Raw genomic sequence first — 18,632 nt, 5'->3', positions numbered from 1 at the left:
TGCTCAAGCATGAGATGAGACACAATGTTTTCTGGTTGAGTGCATGTTGCGCATTTGTGTAAGCCTGTGGTCACATGCAGTGGAGAGGTACAGAGGTAAACTGCTCTCTCATCTCCTCTCCTTTCTTCCTGACAGTGACTGTAGCTTTCGGGCTGGTGGATGAAGATTCACGACGTCACTGCTCTCAGCAAATTTGGGGCAGTTATGCTTGAGGTCATGGTGGGCTGTGAGGGGACAAGGGACGGGTTGTTGTGGGGACATTCATGCCTACAACAATACACCATGGTCGTGTTCAGCAGGCATGACATTGGAAATAATTTTCAACAGAATGAGGTACTACTCCATTTCCTGCCTTTTGAAAGGGACACCGTGCTCTGTTTCCCTTTCTCCCTGCAGCAAGACAGAAGCTCTCCAAGGTGAGTCATTAAGAAGCTGTGAGGTGTGTCCAAATTTGGTTTTGCGTGTGTGTAAGGCTTAAAGGGAAGGCCCTCTCCTTTGGCTTGGGGTAACAGGACAGTTCAGCTCAGCACAGCTCTAACCCTAACCCAAAAATATTGGTAATAGTTTAAAATAGGATTATACACTGCTCAAAAAAATTAAGGGAACACTTAAACAACACATCCTAGATCTGAATGAAAGAAATAATCTTATTAAATACTTTTTTCTTTACATAGTTGAATGTGCTGACAACAAAATCACACAAAAATAATCAATGGAAATCCAATTTATCAACCCATGGAGGTCTGGATTTGGAGTCATACTCAAAATTAAAGTGGAAAACCACACTACAGGCTGATCCAACTTTGATGTAATGTCCTTAAAACAAGTCAAAATGAGGCTCAGTAGTGTGTGTGGCCTCCACATGCCTGTATGACCTCCCTACAACGCCTGGGCATGCTCCTGATGAGGTGGCGGATGGTCTCCTGAGGGATCTCCTCCCAGACCTGGACTAAAGCATCCGCCAACTCCTGGACAGTCTGTGGTGCAACGTGGCGTTGGTGGATGGAGCGAGACATGATGTCCCAGATGTGCTCAATTGGATTCAGGTCTGGGGAACGGGCGGGCCAGTCCATAGCATCAATGCCTTCCTCTTGCAGGAACTGCTGACACACTCAAGCCACATGAGGTCTAGCATTGTCTTGCATTAGGAGGAACCCAGGGCCAACCGCACCAGCATATGGTCTCACAAGGGGTCTGAGGATCTCATCTCGGTATCTAATGGCAGTCAGGCTACCTCTGGCGAGCACATGGAGGACTGTGCGGCCCCCCAAAGAAATGCCACCCCACACCATGACAGACCCACCTCCAAACCGGTCATGCTGGAGGATGTTGCAGGCAGCAGAACGTTCTCCACGGCATCTCCAGACTCTGTCACGTCTGTCACGTGCTCAGTGTGAACCTGCTTTCATCTGTGAAGAGCACAGGGCGCCAGTGGCGAATTTGCCAATCTTGGTGTTCTCTGGCAAATGCCAAACGTCCTGCACGGTGTTGGGCTGTAAGCACAACCCCCACCTGTGGACGTCGGGCCCTCATACCACCCTCATGGAGTCTGTTTCTGACCGTTTGAGCAGACACATGCACATTTGTGGCCTGCTGGAGGTCATTTTGCAGGGCTCTGGCAGTGCTTCTCCTGCTCCTCCTTGCACAAAGGCGGAGGTAGCGGTCCTGCTGCTGGGTTGTTGCCCTCCTACGACCTCCTCCACGTCTCCTGATGTACTGGCCTGTCTCCTGGTAGCACCTCCATGCTCTGGACACTATGCTGACAGACACAGCAAACCTTCTTGCCACAGCTCGCATTGATGTGCCATCCTGGATGAGCTGCACTACCTGAGCCACTTGTGTGGGTTGTAGACTCCGTCTCATGCTACCACTAGAGTGAAAGCACCGCCAGCATTCAAAAGTGACCAAAACATCAGCAGGGAAGCATAGGAACTGAGAAGTGGTCTGTGGTCACCACCTGCTGAACCACTCCTTTATTGGGGGTGTCTTGTTTATTGTCTATAATTTCCACCTGTTGTCTATTCCATTTGCACAACAGCATGTGAAATTTATTGTCAATCAGTGTTGCTTCCTAAGTGGACAGTTGAATTTCACAGAAGTGTGATTGACTTGGAGTTACATTGTGTTGTTTAAGTGTTCCCTTCATTTTTTTGAGCAGTGTATTTCACATTGCTCAACTGTAATTCTATTCTGGGCTAAAGAGTCACATGATATAATGGCATTATTCAGTTAGAAAGTAGAACATGGAAATGTTCCAGGTCACTAATAGGGTGAATGTATAGATTGATGTTTGCTCTCTCACCAGGTACAATAGGTAAAACCTTGCTATAAGGAACCCTTATATTCTCCCATCTGAGCCTGGAGATACGATCATCCTCAAGATAAGAGCCATGTTAGGCTGATGGGTGACACGGTTGTCATAGGAAGGAGTGGACCAAAGTGCAGCATGTGTGTCATTCCACATTTTATTTACACTGTGAAACTATGCAATACATATAAAATAAACTGAATAACAAAAACAACATAACATACACGTACTCAAAAATCTCCCACAAACCAAGGTGGAAAAAAACCCTACTTAAGTATGATCTCAAATTAGAGACAACGAGGACCAGCTGCCTCTAATTGGATATCATCCCAAACAAAAACCCCAACATAGAAATACAAAACTAGAACCTGAACATAGAAATAGAAAACATAGAAAAAAACCGTCATGCCCTGATCTACTCTACCATAGAAAATAACATCTTTCTATGGTCAGGACGTGACTGTACCCCCCCCAAAGGTGCGGACTCCGAACGCACCGACAACAACAGAGGTTCCGGACTGCGGGCCGTCGCCGGAGGTTCCGGACTGCGGGCCGTCGCCGGAGGTTCCGGACTGCGGGCCGTCGCCAGAGGTTCCGGATTTCGGGCCGTCGCCGGAGGGCCCGGACTGCGGGCCGTCGCAGGAGGGCCCAGACTGCGGGCCGTCGCCGGGGGGCCTGGACTGCGGGCTGTCGCAGGACGGTCCGGACTGGGAACTGTCGTAGGAGGGTCCGGACTGGGAACTGTCGCCTGAAGCTCTGGACTGGGAACTGTCACCGGAAGCTCTGGACTGGGAATGCGCACTGGAGGCCTGATGCATGGGGCACAGATGGTGCCAGACTAGTAACACGCACGTCAGGGCGAGTGCGGGGAGCAGGAACAGGACACCCCGGACTGGGCAGGTGCACTGGAGGCCTGATGCGTGGGGCTGGCACAGGTGGCGCCAGACTAGTAACACACACCTCAGGGCAAGTGCGAGGAGCAGGAACAGGACACCACGGACAAGGCAGGCGCACTGGAGGCCTGATGCGTGGGGCTGGCACAGATGGCGCCAGACTAGTAACACGCACCTCAGGGCGAGTGCGGGGAGCAGGAACAGGACACCCCGGACTGGGCAGGTGCACTGGAGGCCTGATGCGTGGGGCTGGCACAGGTGGCGCCAGACTGGTAATACGCACCTCAGGGCAAGTGCAAGGAACAGGCACAGGGCGTACCAGGCTGAATAGACTCAATTGAGGCCGGGTATGTGGGGCAGGCACAGGATATACTGGGCTGTGGAGGCGCACTGGAGATCTCGAGCGTAGAGCTGGCACAACCCGCCCCGGCTGGATGCTCAACCTAGCTCGACAAATGCGGGGCGCAGGCACAGATCGCACCGGCCTGTGAATGCACCCTGGCGATACAGTGCGCATCACCGCATAACATGGTGCTTGCTACATTACTCGCTCCCCCTGGTAAGCACGGGGAGTTGGCTCAGGTCTCCAACTTGACTCTGCCAATCTCCCCGTGTGCCCCCTCAAAAAATATTTTTTGGGGGCTGCCTCTCGCACTTGCCTCGTGGCTGGTATAGTGCCCCGTAATATTGCCGCTCCGCTTTAGCTGCCGCAATTTCCTCCTTCAGCCTGACTCCAGGGTCCTTTCCCATCCAGAATTTCCTCCCAAGTCCATTCCTGTTTCTCCTGGGCACGCTTCTTGGTTCTTTGGTGGTGGGAGATTCTGTCACGGTTGTCGAAATGAGGAGCGGACCAAAGTGCAGCGTGTGTGTCGTTGCACATTTTATTTACACTGTGAAACTATGCAATACATAAATAAACTGAATGACAAAAACAACAAACCGTGACGCAGAGGTGAATCATTCACTGACTCAAAAACAATCTCCCACAAACCCAGGTGGAAAAAAACCCTATTTAAGTATGATCTCCAATTAGAGACAACGAGGACCAGCTGCCTCTAATTGGAGATCATCCCAAACAAAAACCCCAACATAGAAATACAAAACTAGAACCTGAACATAGAAATAGAAAACATAGAAGAAAAAAACTGTCACGCCCTGACCTACTCTACCATAGAAAATAACATCTTTCTATGGTCAGGACGTGACAATGGGTCACAGCCAACTGTGTGTCACACAGACCCATGATGTGTGTGTGGGTGGGTGGATGGGTGTGTATGAATGAATGAGAGTAGCATTTCAACATTTCAATCAATCAAAGTTAGGACCCAGAATGAAAATTCCCAGAAATTGTGAGACCATGTTTCCATCTAGTGTTGACTTTGTGGTCGTGAAAAAGTGCTGACTACAGTACATACAGTGCTGTAGCAGTTAAGGCAGACACATTTCATTTCTAATTTCAAACAGCTATTGTAAGGACCCATACCCCATGTCCAACTCTCTACAACAAGAAAAGGAACCATTATATTCAGATTAAGCCAAGGAGCATCTGAGTACTGATAAAAGATGATATCAAACCTTTGTGAAAGACTTCCATATCATGATGTATGCTGTGGTCTTTGTAGTCTAATCTGTATAATTAACCCCCTTAACCATGTCAATCATCATCCAGGGGTGTTTGTGATGACTAATGATGGTGAGTGATTTTTGATTTGATTTGAGTGGCTGGAAGTAGGACAGCAGCAGAGCGGAGGGATGGAGAGGGGTACTTAGTATTGGCTGATAAAAGCTGACCTGGGTCCAGCGGCTCCTCCTGTCATTGTAGTGCTGTGTACAATAATCTCCCTGCTCTCTCTCTCCCTAACACTAATTCTAACCTTAACCCTAAACACCCTAGAAATAGCATTTGCCCTTGTGGGGACTAACAAAATGTCCCCCAGTAGGTCAGAATTTTGTTCTTTTACTATTCTTGTGGGGACTTCTGGTAACTGTAAGGTCTGCACCTGTTTTATTCGGCGCACGTGACAAGTAAACTTTGATTTGATTTGAATTGATACTCTGCCAGTCAGTCTGTGGGGAAAGCCAGAGAGCTCTTGATGTGTGGCAGCAGCACTGTTAAACTATTGACAGCAGGTCATTGAATTTAAACCTGATCTAGGGATGAAGCTGTATTGTGTTTTGTATTATGAGTACAGTGTATATGTGTGTGAGCACGAGTCTGTGTTTTTGATTATACAGAGTCTATATTTGTGAATGTGTGTGTTTACAGCATACTGACTGTGTGTGTCTTTGTGATATACAATGTGTGTGCCAGACTGCCAGGACATCATGTGAGGTCACAGGTCAAGTGACATTGAGGGGCTACTGAGACAGTCTCAGGCAGAGCTGCTGTGGATCCAGAGACAGCTTTCAATTATCGCTTCCAGGAACTCCCATCACCTGCAGGCCAAAGGGAAGGTAAGGCTTAGCCCATGTGAGCTCACCTGTGGCCTTCTTCTGACTTTGCCTTGACCTTTTATGTTACCTTTTAAACATAACCCAAATGTTATGCATATCCTTGTTAAATGTGCTGTTTATATGTTGCACTGTAAGTCAGTTGTCGATATGTCCAGGAGAGGACAGCATATCTCACTGAAAGCACCAATGCCCCAATGGTAAAAAGCAATGTCTGGATTCACCAATCAGAGGAAGAAACAGGGTGAAATCCATGATGACGTGTTATTAGCATCTTCAGTGGGTGTGGTTAAAAGGTCTTGTCAAATGACACCTTGCCTCCTCAGACTCATTTGCCTGTCCAATCCCAACTAGAGCCTTACAGGGTTTTGCATTGTGCCTGAAAACCAACTGGTTTATAAAGAACCGTATCTAAGGACTGAGAGAGAGGGAGGGGGTGTGTACTCTCAGAGCAGCGGGCGTTGCTAGGCAACAGAGTGGAGGGGAGAGGTTTTTTCTCTCCCTCTCTCCAGCCCTGTAAAATAGAGAGCTGCTTATGACTAACCAATACCTGCTGCTGTGATATTGTAATTTCCCTAAAAACACCACTCTGCTTTTAGAGGTATGATCTGGGATTGGGGAGGGCTGAGATGGCACTGTTGCTTATTGGTGACTCAAGGTGAAGGTGAGTTTTGATTGGTCTGTCCTGGTTATTTTTGGTTTTTCCATTGGCCCATGTCCTCCAGTACTTTAAGGTAAGGGTCTTTTAGGAGTCCAAGTAGAGCCAGGAAGCACACATCTCACTATACCAAACCTAGGATGAGGACAGGTGACATAGCAGTTAAAAAATAAATGCATGAAGGAATAGAAAGAAAAGAGAGAGGGACGTATGTCAGTGTTTGAATGGGGGGAAGAAAGGAATGATGAATCATGGCTAAGAGGATGGAAAAAGGAGCAGAGTTAAGTGATCCAGGGCAGGAATACATCGACCCAGTATACTCAGATCATGCCTTTCTCTATTCTAAAAAAGAGAGAGGAGAGCGAGAGAGATGGAGACAGCGAGACATGGGTGTGAGGGCTGCTCAGGGACGACTGCAGGGAGGAGATGCGTGAAGAGGAAACGTTCATCCATGATGCAATCATTTACATATCAATGAGCTGAGATTTACACAGGCCAATGATATGAATGCTGACAACCTTCAGTGGGTTTGTGTGTGAATTTTTATGAGTGGGATGAAGAGGAGGGATGCGGACTGCACAGAGCATGCGCGTGCATCTGTGAGAGACAGGGAAGGGAGATAGAGAGAAAGGCTGAGAGGTAGGGGAGGGAGGGAGTTTGTCGTGATAGAGAACCTGCGAGCACTACTAAGGAGGAGAGAGCGCGAGAGAGAGCGGGAACACAAGCGAGTAACTGAGAGATGGTGTGTGTGTGTGAAAGAGAGCCTTAGTGCGTCTGACTCTCGGAGCTGTAGACTGGACCAACCATTAAGCCTTTGGAACGCTCACGGCGCACATACACGTAGGCACACGCCACTGCCGCGTCACCCCTGCCGGCCGGTGATGAGAGGGAGGATTCAGTCGTTTTGAGACAAAGGGGGAACTGCCTTTGAGGTAGGGAGCTTTTTTACCCTATGCACCACTAGTGTTGTGCCACTGTCTCAGTGGGAATTGTTACTGCCATAACCTTCTGTAAAATATAGCATACACATTTCTGCAAAAGCATGTGCACATACATGCATGTGTAACGCTCTCACCACAGACTCGGATAGATCAGTATTGGAATAATGGTGAAAAGAACATCTCAGTAAATAAACTTGTATGGTATTGGCTCGGTTTACACTAAACACACACACACTCAGAAACTACAGTAGATGTTAGCCATGACACTCCTCTTCAATCCACTGAAGAGGAATATATCATGACTAACCAGGTGTGTGTGTGTGTGTGGTGTGTGTGTGGTGTGGGGGTGTGTGTGTGTGTGTGTGTGTGTGTGTGTGTGTGTGTGTGTGTGTGTGTGTGTGTGTGTGTGTGTGTGTGTGTGTGTGTGTGTGTGTGTTTGCTTGCACACTTACATGCATGTTTGTGATTTGTGCCCATGGACTTGGTTGCGTGGGCGATGCTGCTGTGTTGCAGAGAGAGAGAAGTGTCTGTCTGCTGTGTGCTCCTCCTCAGCTCTACTCTGCTCTGCTGCTTTGAGAGAGACTGCTATGGCTGTGACTGCAGCTCTGAAACACTCTGGGTTAGGCTGGGCCAGACTGAGTAGCTACATTAGGCAGGACCATGGCTAGATGGAGCTGGGAAGGCCTGTGGAGAGCTTGGCTACATGGGTCTACAGTCTATACGACACCATGCAGGCTTTTGTGCTTCTGTATAGGGCTAAATGGGGCTAGGCATGGCAAGGCAGTGCTGTGTGCGATTTGGCAGGGCCATATACCACTTGGCCCCGACTGGCTAGTGCCAGCAGGGCCTGGCACGGCTGTGGAGGGAGGGGAGAGGATAGGCTGGGTGAGGCTACCTCATGACTAGGGAGGTAGGCTGGGTAGGTAATTGCAGGGTTGAATATACCTGAGAAGATATGACCAGGACCAGGCTAAATTTTCTTATAGTGGATGACTAAGAGGGATTCTCTGTGTGTGGGTGGTTTTATGTGATGAGCTGGTATTACATTCAAAATCAAGCTGCCTTTTACAATGACACGTGTAGGGTGACAACTGGCCTTGACCAGGAGCCCCATAGGACGGTGCACAATTGGCCCAGCGCCATCTGTGGTAGGGGAGGGTTTGGCAGGTGGGGCTTTCCTTGGCTCATCGTGCTCTAGAGACTCCTTGTGACAGGGCCAGGAACCTGTAAGCTAACTCCGATCGTCTATTGAAAGGTTTTTCCTCCGACACGTTGGTGCGACTGACATCCAGTTTAGAGAGCAGTGTGATAAGAAGTATGTGGCCAGGTGGGTCATGTTTCAGAGAATACATGACTCGACCTTCGCCTCTCCTGAGCCTATTGAGGAATTACAGAGATGAGCCAAGGGACCAAATTCAGGGAGAAAACGGGGTAAAAAAAAATAGGCTTGTGGCCATACCACCCTGAACACACCTGTTCAGGGTCGGGCCTGGTTGGTACTGGGACAGGACACCGCCTGAGAATACCAGGTTCCGTAAGCAAAAAATACATATAAAAAAAGAGAAAGGGTGACATGATGAAACAAATGGAGAGAGAGAGCACCCCACAGGCTGTGTTGGTATAGTAGTGTCTCAAGGCCACAGCGGGTGGTAAAGGTGGTGTTACTGAGGTTGACATTTGGCACATTGGATGTTGCAGCTAACAGACCTCAGGCTTTTTCCTACTCTCACTCTATTCCAGTCCATCTGCAATGAGGAAGGCTTTCACTGGGTTTCACTTTATCACAACCATCACGGGCTGTGTCCCAAATGGCACCCTATTACCTATATAGTGCACTACTTGGGTTCGGGTCAAAAGTAGTGCACTATATAGGAAATAGTGTGTCCCCCTCCCACAGATGATCCAGCAGGTGAAGAAGCCGGATGTGGCGGTCCTGGGCTGGTGTGGTTACACGTGCTCTGCTGTTGTGATGACTGTTGGACATACTTCTCTAAAACGATGTTAGAGGCGGCTTATGGAATAGAAATGAACTTTCAATTCTCTGGCAACATCTCTGGTGGACATTCCTGCATTCAGCATGCCAATTGCACGTTCCCTCAAAACTTGAGACATCTGTGGTATTGTGTTGTGTGACAATATTGCACGTAATGATCATGCTGTTTAATCAGCTTGTTGATATGCCACACCTGTCAGGTGGATGGATTATCTTGGCAAAGGAGAAATGCTCACTAACAGGGATGTAATCAAATTCGTAAACAAAATCTGAGAGAAATAAGCTTTTGGGATAGAACAACAAGGACTGTATCTAATAATGACCTAATAACCACATATTACATAGTAACACTACATGAATGACTAGCATGTCAATAGCACAGTAAGTATAACAGCAAGGACTGTATATTATTGCTGTTGTGTTTCTTTGCAATAGCCTACTATCTGTATATTATATTTTTGCAAAGAAACAGACAACAGCAAGGACTGTATTTAAATATTTAGGAAATAGGAAGTAGTAAAGAGTGACTAATCATCGCACACAATATCAGTAGTAACATAATAATAACAGGAATGAAAACTTACATAGAATACTATTACTCTAGCACATACTGCAATGATAACAACAGCGACAACAACTTACTTTGTTTTCACATCCCATGCACATATAGTATGTCCATCCACGCTCTGACACTGGAGAAAACACAGTTCAGGCCCAGCTAATACTTTACACTTGAGAGAGCATGCAATGGACCCGACTGGCCAGTGCTGGGTTAGCTTGGAGCATCTGACCTATCACAGGATGCATCAATGTATTGGCAGAGTGTGGAGTGCATCGGGACTGTTTGATTGGCTGAAACCACGAGCTGGAGGTGATCGATATCTGTCACATGAGTGGGAGAGTTAGATAAGGCTGCGCCAGCCAAACGTAAACAGCACACACGCTGGAAATTAGTCCCACAGCGCCCTCGGCAGGGGGATTCTGTAACAGTTCTTGAAGCCGGTTTCTTACAGCCCGACTGGCTGGTTTTCTGATTGGGTGTACAATTGGCTGGCTGGTTTTATTCCTCTAGGACTGAATCCTCTAGGTAGAATGTTGTCCTGATTGTAAATTTTTTTACATTTTTGTGTTTTACCCCCTTCTTCTCCTCAATTTCGATCTTGTCTCATCGCTGCAATGCCCAAACGGGCTCGGGAGGCGAAGGTGGAGTCATGCGTCCTCCAAAACATGACCCGCCTAACCACGCTTCTTAACACCCGCCCGCTTAACCCAGAAGCCAGCCACACCAATGTGTCGGAGGAAGCACCATTCAACTGACGACTGAGGTCAGCCTGCAGGCGCCCGGGTCTGTTGTGACGCCTCTAGCATTGCGATGCAGTGCCTTAGACCGCTGCGCCACTCAGGAGGCCCCCTGTTTGTCTTTTTGTAGATAAATGTGATGGTTTGTTGGCTGGTTGGATGTCTGATTCTCTGGTCTTAAACCTCTTAAGGATCCGCTCCTTTTTTCAATTTTCTCCTAAAATGACATACCCAAATGACATACCCTAACTGCCTGTAGCTCAGGCCCTGAAGCAAGGATATGCATATTCTTGGCACCATTTGAAAGGAAACACTTGGACGTTTATGGAGTTGTGAAAGGATTGTAGCAGAATATGGCACAATAGATCTGGTAAAAGATAATATAAAGAAAAAACCAACCGTTCTTTTGGATTTTTTTGTACCATCATCTTTGTAACGCAAGGGAAAGGCCATAATGTATTATTCCAGCCCAGGTGCAATTTTCAATTTCGATCAGTGTATGTGTAAAGTTTTAGACTGATCCAATGAACCGTTGCATTTCTGTTCAAAATGTTGTATCAAAACTGCCCAAATGTGCCTAATTTGTTTATTAATAACTTTTCATGTTGAAAATTGTGCACTCTCCTCAATCAATAGCATGGCATTCTTGCACTGTAATAGCTACTGTACATTGGACAGTGCAGTTAGATTAACAAGAATTTAAGCTTTCTGCAAATATCCGATATGTCTATGTCCTGGGAAATGTTCTTGTTACTTACAACCTCATGCTAATCGCGTTAGTCTACGTTAGCACAACGCAACCGTCCCATGGAAGGGACACCGATCCCGAAGAAGTAATGTTGAATTACATGTCTCACCTACAGTATCTATCTGTCCATCTGTCTCTTTTCCTGCTATATGAGCTGGTTGGTTGTCTGGTTGGATATCTGTCTGTCTGGTTGACTGATCCACAGGCTGGCAGGTTTGTCTGGCTCGCTTCCTGCCTGGTTGGTGGCATGGCTGCTTGTGGCTGATTCTCTGGCTGTTGGTCTGTCTGTCGGGGGGGCTGCTGTGTGTGTGTGCCAGCTGGATGGTTGACAGACAGTCTTCCAATGGTAAGTGAAAGTGATTTGCACAGCGGTGTGTGTGTGTATGTCAGGATTAGGAAATCCTCCCCTGGAAGGTTCAGTTTAATACCCCAAACAAATTCATAGTTCAGGAGTAAAATAATAGTAATAGCATAGATAAAACAAACACTTATGTTCTTGGCTTTTGGTGTTATTGTGGCGTGTAGTTTAAAGACCCTCCAATCAGAGGTCACTCAAGGGCCAAAGCCATTTTGTCTGAAAAGCTTTTAGAGAGACTGTAAATTGATGTTCTGACAAGCTTGTCATTCAGAAACATTTTCCTCATTATACACTATGATAATGAAACATTTCAGAGAGAAAGCTGTATCACAGAAGAGTGGGAGCTAGACAGAACAGGAAGCGGGAGAGGGAGACAGAACATGAAGAGGGAGAGGGAGACAGAACAGGGAGAGGGAGACAGTACAGGAAGAGGGAGACAGTACATTGAGTTCAGGCATCCTTTTAAAGCAATTTTAAAGCACTACAGGTTGCTTTTGTCTAGGTGGATATGTTGCTTTTTATATCTCTAGATATTGGAGTGCCTGGGCGGGGTAAGTGCCTCGCTTAGGCGCTCAACAGGACCACTACACCCCACTAGGGAATTCAAACGGTAGCTTCCCAACCTCCAGCCCTATATCATTCCCCCATAATGCTTTGTGAGACGCCTGGACGTCACATCGGCTCGTCGGCCAGCCATCTCTCGTTCTGTTTCCTTCCACAGAGCTGTGTGTAGTGTGAGCAGGTCTGAGAAGTGTATCTGTGTTTTCTCATCAACTCCCATTAACACACACACACACACACACACACACACACACACACACACACACACACACACACACACACACACACACACACACACACACACACACACACCTCCCTGAGGGGATGGAGTGTTTAGAGGGAGTCATGAGGAGACGTGTCCACTGGAGGGTGGCTAATTTCAGCAGGCAGGGACAGAGGCAGCATCAGTGTTCCCTTGAGTCAGCTGTCACTTCAGACTGGCCTAACTCTGCCCTGGATCCCTAGCTCCATGCAGTCGCAGCCACAGTCACAGCCCCATCCCATCTTTACTGTATGAGAGGCCCTGGGGAGGAGGCTATGCCTGGACACACGTCATTATGTGAGACTGGCAGTTATGACATTGTGTTTCCTATGTCCTCCTGTACTGTCGTCTTAGAAAAGTCGTTTGCTCTGTATCCCTGGTAGATGCAAAAAAAAAAACTTTCATTTGGGGTATTGAAAACATATACAATACCGTTCAAAAGTTTGGGGTCACTTAGACATTTCATAGTACATTACAGTGTCTAGTTTGAGAAACAGATGCCGGAGTCGCCTCTTCACTGTTGACGTTGAGACTGGTGTTTTGTGTGTACTATTTAATGAAGCTGCCAGTTGAGGACTTGTGAGGCATCTGTTTCTCAAACTAGACACTCCAATGTACTTGTCCTCTTGCTCAGTTGTGCACCAGGGCCTCCCACTCCTCTTTCTATTCTGGTTAGAGCCAGTTTGCGCTGTTCTGTGAAGGGAGTAGTACACAGTGTTGTACCAGATCTTCAGTTTCTTGGCAATTTCTCGCATGGAATAACCTTCATTTCTCAGAACAAGAATCGACTGACGAGTGTCAGAAGAAAGTTATTTGTTTCTGGCCATTTTGAGCGTGCAATCGAATCCACAAATGCTGATGCTCCAGATACCCAACTAGTCTAAAGAAGGCCAGTTTTATTGCTTCTTTAATCAGAGCAACAGTTTTCAGCTTTGCTAACTAAATCGCATTAGGGTTTTCTAATGATCAATTAGTCTTTTAAAATGCTAAACTTGAATTAACTAACACAATGTGCCATTGGAACACAGGAGTGATGGTTGCTGATAATGGGCCTATGTAGATATTCCATTCCATACAACATTAACAATGTCTACACTGTATTTCTGATCAATTTGATGCTATTTTAACAGACAAAAAAATGGCTTTTTCTTTCAAAAGCAAGGACATTTCTAAGTGACCCCAAACTTTTGAACTGTACTGTATTTTCCTGTTTTCACCCCTTCATCTCCTTCAAATAATAATGGATTGCATTTATATCTTCCTTGGTTTAAGGGATGGCACCTTTTGCAGTGCCCCTGGGCAGTGGGGTCTCCTTAGACCAGATGGAGGAGTTTGTCACTGTGTCCTACTAGTGGCCCTCTAAATCTAGAACACACAAAATGCCATCTTTTCTCCGGAGTTCAGCATATTGCACCATATCTGCTTTTGATCAGTTAGGTTTCCCGATAACCAGCGGTTTGGCCCTTCAAGCCATTGGTTAAGTCCTAATCATATTTTATCATACTCTTTCCTGCATTTATCTTGATCACAATCTATGTCCTCAGAGAATGTATATTGTATAGATTAGCGAGTGTATGTCTTGTTCCTTTATGGCATATAGGTCTTTATGGCAAGCTCTCATGCATAGCAGATGTGTGGGTCTGGTGAGCTGTGGCACTTTGGATTGTGCAGTCAGGAGAGTGTGTGGAGGTGAAGTGAAGAGCAAAGAAAAAGTAAGGAAAGGAAAACGGGGGAAGGGGTGGAAGTCCTCTGGGGCTCCTCCTGGTCCAGGGAGGGAAGGTGCTGGAGCCGTTGTCCTGGCAACAGGCCCACTAGCAAGATAGGGACAGATTCGTAAAGGGAAACTGACAGACCATAATGGCTTCTTGCTGTTGCAAGCCTCACTTGTTCCAAATCAATTTCACCCAATGGAGATGTAAGACGGAGATGGCAGAGATGTGCAGAGCACCTTACTGTACACACGCTAATGGCTTGTCATTGGCCAACACGCATATGCCTAAAGCCTGGAACATGCTTCCTGGCATCCATGTGACTTGCTGGTCAGCTGTTATGTCCATCCAGTATCTTAACGCTCTTATGGTAATGACCACTCCACTGACATGCTCTCCATATTCACAAATCAACTCATGGAACAATTATGAAATATGTAAATGTAGTATAAATAATTTACAGGGAAAACTATTATGCTAGCAGAGTGAATAGTGTTTGTGTGTGTGTGTGTGTGTATGCGCATAAACCTGTTATTACATCCACATTGTTGTGTAATGGTTACACAACAGTTCATTTCATAACTCCATGGTCCTTGTGCAGGAGGAATTCTTGCTCATTCCAGCTTTGTGAAATAGAATGGACATGCCACATGAGCCACCAGAGGCTGGGTTGCCAGAGTGGGACTGTGTTATAGTGACGGGTTTTCTAGATTGGGGATGCTGGAATATATATTTTCATTCATTCCATTCAGCCACAAGAGCATTAGTGAGGTCGGGCACTCATGTTTGGCGATTAGGCCTGGCTCGCAATTGGTGTTACAATTCATCCCAAAGGTGTTCGATGGGGTTGAGGTCAGGGCTCTGTGCAGCCCAGTCAAGTTCTTCCACACCGATCTCGACAAAGCATTTCTGTATGGATCTTGCTTTGTGCACTGGGGCATTGTCATGCTGAAACAGGAAAGGGCCTTCCCCAAACTTAAGATTTCCCTTCACTGGAACTAAGGGGCCTAGCCCAAACCATGAAAAACAGCCCCAGACCATTATTCCTCATCCACCAAACTTTACAGTTGGCACCATCCATTGGGGCTGGTAGCATTCTCCTGGCATCCGCCTAACCCAGATTCGTCCATCGGACGGCCAGATGGTGAAAGGTGATTCATCACTCCAGAAAACGCATTTCCACTGCCCCAGAGTCCAATGGTGGCGAGCTATGCACCACTCCAGCTGACGCTTGGGATTGCGCATGGTAATCTTAGGCTTGTGTGCAGCTGCTCGGCCATGGAAACCCATTTCATTAAGCTCCCGACGAACAGTTCTTGTGCTGACGTTGCTTCCAGAGGCAGTTTGGAACTCGATATTGAGGTGAGGACAGACGATTTTTACACGCCAAGAGCTTCAGATCTCGCCGGTCCCGTTCTGTGAGCTTGTGGGGCCTACTACTTCACGACTGAGCCGTTGTTGCTCCTAGACATTTACACTTCACAATAAGATTTGACCAACTGACTTGTTGGAACGGTGGCATCCAATGACGGTGCCATGTTGAAAGTCACTGAACTCTTTAGTAAGGCCATTCTACTGACAATGTTTGTCTATGGAGATTGCATGGATGTGTGCTTGATTTATACACCTGTTAGCAACGGGTGTGGCTGAAATAGCCAAATCCACAAATTTGAAGGGGTGTCCACATACTTTTGTATATATACAAACACTCAGTGTACAAACATTAAGAACACCTTCCTAATATTGGGTTGCACCCCCCCTTTTTTTGTCCTCGGAACGGCTTCAATTCGTCGGGTCGTGGACTCTACAATGCTTCAAAGCGTTCCACAGGGATGCTGGCCCATGTTGACTCCCACAGTTGTGTCAAGTTGGCTGGATGTCCTTTGGGGAGTGGACAATTCTTGATACACACAGGAAACTGTTGAGCGTGAAAAACCCAGCAGCGGTGCACTTCTTGACACAAACCGGTGTGCCTGGCACCTGCTACTATACCCTGTTCAAAGGCACTTAAATATTTTTGGAAAAAGAAGTGTCCTTAAGGTTTTGTACACTCAGTGTATGTAATTGTGAATAATGGTGTGTGAGAAAGTTAGACGCACAAATATCATACCCCCAAGATATGCTAACCTCTCATCATTATAATAACGGAAGGTTAGCATGTTATTGGGGGGGGGGGGGGGGGTGATATTTATGCCTCTAACTTTCTCACTCACCATTATTCAATATTCATTCAGGATTATCCGTAAGCATGGTAGCATCCACATTAATGTCGAAGTGTTTAGAAACATTCTATTCTTATTTACAATGAGAGTGACTCTAAAATGACACAATACATTATTTACCATTCATTTCTATTCAGCACAAACTAATCTGAAACACAACCAAACAGCAAATGCATACAATAAGTTTGCAGAGTCACAAGCTTGATGTAATTATTGCATGCCAAGAATATGGGACCAAATACTAAACGTTTGACTACTTTAATACACATATAAGTGAATTTGTCCCAATACTTTAGGTCCCCTAAAATGTAGGGACTATGTACAAAAAGTGCAGTAATTTCTAAACTGTTCATTAGATATAGATGAAAATACTCTCAAATTAAAGCTGACAGTCTGCACTTTAACCTCATAGTCATTGTATATTTTCAAATACAAAGTGTTGGAGTACAGATTACTGTCCCAATACTTTTGGAGCTCACTGTAGTTCAGTATTTTAATTATTTATTTTATACAGTCATTATTGCTCTTCTTTATCAAAGGTGGCAATGTCGGACCACACTGTATATGGATTGAATTTATATAGCAACTTTTTACCTGTCACGGGTGTCATAGAGTTTAGACCAAGACGCAGCGGGAAAATGTATACTCATCTTCTTTTATTAAGGAGATGTTTATCTTTCAAAGGGTGTAAAATAGTTGTATGTTTGAAAAATTTGAATTTTGCCATTTATTTGGATTCAAATTTGTCGCTCTTGAAATGCACCTGCTGTTGATGGAGTGCACCACGGGTGGGACGCTTGCGTCCCACCTAGCCCATAGAGGTTAAAGGACAAAGAATGAAAAAGCAAAACAAAGACGTATACAAAAAACACGACGACAAAGAACAGGCCGGTAAGGCACAAAGCTATATACAGCAACAATCTCCCACAAAATCCCATGACAAAAACACTCCTAAATATAGGACCTTCAATCAGAGGCAACGATAGACAGCTGCCTCCAATTGAAGGCCCCAATCCCCATTACCAAAACATAGAAATACAAACACCTAGAAAGAACATAGAAAAACTAACATAGAACAATAACCAAAACCCTGGACTAATAAATCAAATACCCCTCTACCTAAATACATAGACAAACACACCCTGAACCACATAAAACAAATACCCCCTGCCACGTCCTGACCAAACTATAATAACAAATAACCCCTATTACTGGTCAGGACGTGACACTACCTACTAACAGACTCAAAGTACTTTACATAGTAAGGGGCAAACTCACCTCATCCACCAATATGTGGCACTCACTTGGGTGATGCACAGCGACCATTTTGTGCCAGAACGCTCACCACACATCAGCTAACACAGTAGAGAGGTAAGGCGTGATATACAGTATATCTGTCTGTCTGTCTGTCTGTCTGTCTGTCTGTCTGTCTGTCTGTCTGTCTGTCTGTCTGTCTGTCTGTCTGTCTGTCTGTCTGTCTGTCTGTCTGTCTGTCTGTCTGTCTGTCTGTCTGTCTGTCTGTCTGTCGCGACGGACAGGGCATAGCAGGAAGAGACCCTGCATGAGGAATGACCTGTGTGTCTTTAAGGAGGGTCTCACTCCCGCTAGAAGGCTACAGCTGTCTCCCAGACACAGTCCCCATGCCAACCCCTCTTCTGTGCGAGCCCCGGCACAGCCCCCTCAATGATGGTCCTCATGATGATAATAATAATATGGATGCTTACTGGAAAAACTGCAAATTAATAATAAAGTCTTATAACAGTGTAGTGCCAGGGTCATAATTAGTGTCAATAATGTGTGTTATTCATATGCATAAAGACATAATCACTGGTTTAACATATCCCAATAAAAAACCTTATATTGCAATTCTATTGAATCCAATCGCCCCAGGAAATTAACATTGTTTTGGTGAATGCTTCCTAAAGTGATTTCGGTAGGGTCTGCATTGGCTGAGGTCTCCATCCTCCCTAATTGAATTTGACCCAGACAGAGCAGAGCTCTTTTAGCTCTCTCTCTCTCTCTCTCTCTCTCTCTCTCTCTCGCTCTCTCTCTCTCTCTCTCTCAGGCTGCCTTCATAACGCCATTATCCTCTCCAGGAGACTGCTAAAAGCACAGCACCATTTTCATAGAGGAAAAAATGTATAGGACCAACACGATTCCTCTATTCCACAATGAGATATACAGTAGCTGTATCGTGACAGAAAGGAACAGAAAAGGGGGTAACCCATG

At 46.0% G+C, this 18,632-nt stretch overlaps 1 protein-coding gene across 2 annotated transcripts in view; it reads left to right on the top strand.

Moving 5' to 3' along the window:
* The first annotated feature begins 6,862 nt into the window (after positions 1-6,862).
* Positions 6,863-18,632, top strand: part of LOC106566370 (RIMS-binding protein 2) — a 69,706-nt gene continuing 57,936 nt past the window's right edge. The window contains exon 1 of one of the 2 annotated variants that reach the window (XM_082955392.1): positions 6,863-7,242. The gene's annotated coding sequence lies outside the window, so the exon portion shown is untranslated. The remainder of the gene's footprint in view (positions 7,243-18,632) is intronic. The other variant, XM_082955393.1, reaches the window with a different exon arrangement.

The sequence above is a fragment of the Salmo salar genome, chromosome 01 (assembly GCF_965601325.2).
Source record: "Salmo salar chromosome 01, fSalSal1, whole genome shotgun sequence".
Classification (NCBI taxonomy): Eukaryota; Metazoa; Chordata; class Actinopteri; order Salmoniformes; family Salmonidae; genus Salmo; species Salmo salar.
This window is presented reverse-complemented; position numbering and strand designations above follow the sequence as displayed.